This window comes from Raphanus sativus, unplaced genomic scaffold (assembly GCF_000801105.2).
Source record: "Raphanus sativus cultivar WK10039 unplaced genomic scaffold, ASM80110v3 Scaffold5145, whole genome shotgun sequence".
In the NCBI taxonomy this organism is placed as follows: domain Eukaryota; kingdom Viridiplantae; phylum Streptophyta; class Magnoliopsida; order Brassicales; family Brassicaceae; genus Raphanus; species Raphanus sativus.
The window spans coordinates 3,108-4,735 of record NW_026620445.1 but is presented as its reverse complement, the minus strand read 5'-3'; the positions used below and the strand labels follow the sequence as shown (position 1 = coordinate 4,735).

The following is a 1,628-nucleotide window of genomic DNA, read 5'->3' as shown; positions in this document are numbered from 1 at the left end:
CATATGTCTTAAGAGATATAAATTAATATATAACAAATTTCAATTGTTTTCAGCCCAGATGAGTGAAAGTAGTGAGTCATGATATTCTTTAGTTTATGTTTCATCAACATATGTTGTAGTATTGTATGTGTTCTTAGGGTTAGATTTTGGAAAGCATTAAAACCGTTTTTGAAAATTTTTAAAATTACCTAAGCGTGTTCATTTATGTGTATAGTAAACACTATTGAAGTATAATTTGATTTTATAACGTGGTTAGTAAGTTAATTTAGTCATTTTAGTTTAGGGGTTCATTTTAGGATATGGGACGACTTAATATTTAGTCTTCTGTGCCCAGACGACTAAATATTAGGTCGTCTGATGTACATTATCAGCCAGAATAAGTCGTCTAAACCGGACCAAACCTTAAAGTTTACCAATGTACTTTTAAAGCTAACCGGATTATTTACCCAATATATAAGGTGATTTTTTTTATTTCATTTTCCGCGAAATTCAGAAACCCTAACAGTTCTCTCTCACCGGCGATATCAAAGGCGATTCGAATTCCCACTATTTCCAAACAACCATCGTTCTCAACATCGGCTATCTATCTCACTTCATTCTCACCGTTGTCGCCGCAGCTTCTTCTAACCCTAGCGCCGCCGATTCCTCTAAACCCTAGCACCCCCGCTTCCACTATTTCCGAACAAACCGTCGCCCTCGCCACCGTGCTCACCAACGTTCTCACCGCCGCTTCCTCTAAACACTAGCTAGCACCACCGCTTCTTCTAAACCCTAGCGCCGCCGCTTCTTCTCTGTAAACCGTAGCGCCGTTTCTCTGTAAACCCTAACGCCGGTAAGTCATCAAACTCGAGGAAAAGATGAACATAAAACGTTGTCTCTTTCAATTTACTCATTCTCACCGTTTCACGTTTATTTTTTCAGATCTATAACCACAATGACGAGTACTCCAACTCCTTCTGCGACTAATCAGGTCCGCTTGAAATTTTTCTACTGGAAGACTTGTAAGTAAGTCGTCTGGAAAGTCTTCCAACTGGACGACTTAGTACGTCCATTTGGAAGACTTTCCAGACGACTTAAATATAAGTCGTCAACTAAGTCGTCCAGTTGGACGACTTTCTAGACGACTTATATTAAAGTCGTCTACTAAGTCGTCTGGAGTAACAATTAAGGCGTGATTGATTTAGCTTGTGTTCTGACTTCTATTGTTGTCTTTGATTATTTGTCAGACAAAAAGGATGGATATTCCAGAACTCCCCCGTAGGTTATACACATTAGGGGAAGAGCCAGAACCCCACAATAGCATTTCGTATCATACGGATAACAAGAAGTTGCATACTGCTCTTAGGGAAGCTCTCACTGATGCTGAATTTGAAGAGCTCAAGGAGTCGAGATTGGGAGTTTTCATCAAGTTCAANGAGCAGGGATTTGGTTGGGCTTCAAGGCTGGTTCACTACNTGCTCTGTTTAAAGCTGGACATTAAGAAGAAGTACGAGATGTGGTNTCTCGTTGGTNCAGAACCTNNGAGGTTTTCACTGTTAGAGTTTGAAAACATCACTGGTCTAAACTGCGAGTACATCGAGGACCTTGAGACACCAGAATGTGAAGTTACCCCAGAGATGGTTTCTTTC

The 1,628-nt window shown here is 40.3% G+C and overlaps 1 long non-coding RNA gene across 1 annotated transcript; it reads left to right on the top strand.

The window, feature by feature from the left end:
• The first annotated feature begins 504 nt into the window (after positions 1–504).
• On the top strand, positions 505–1,408 carry LOC130507671 (uncharacterized). The gene is made up of 3 exons (XR_008942391.1): positions 505–832; positions 922–970; positions 1,227–1,408. It is a non-coding gene; the product is annotated as an uncharacterized LOC130507671 (long non-coding RNA).
• The last annotated feature ends 220 nt before the right edge of the window (positions 1,409–1,628 follow it).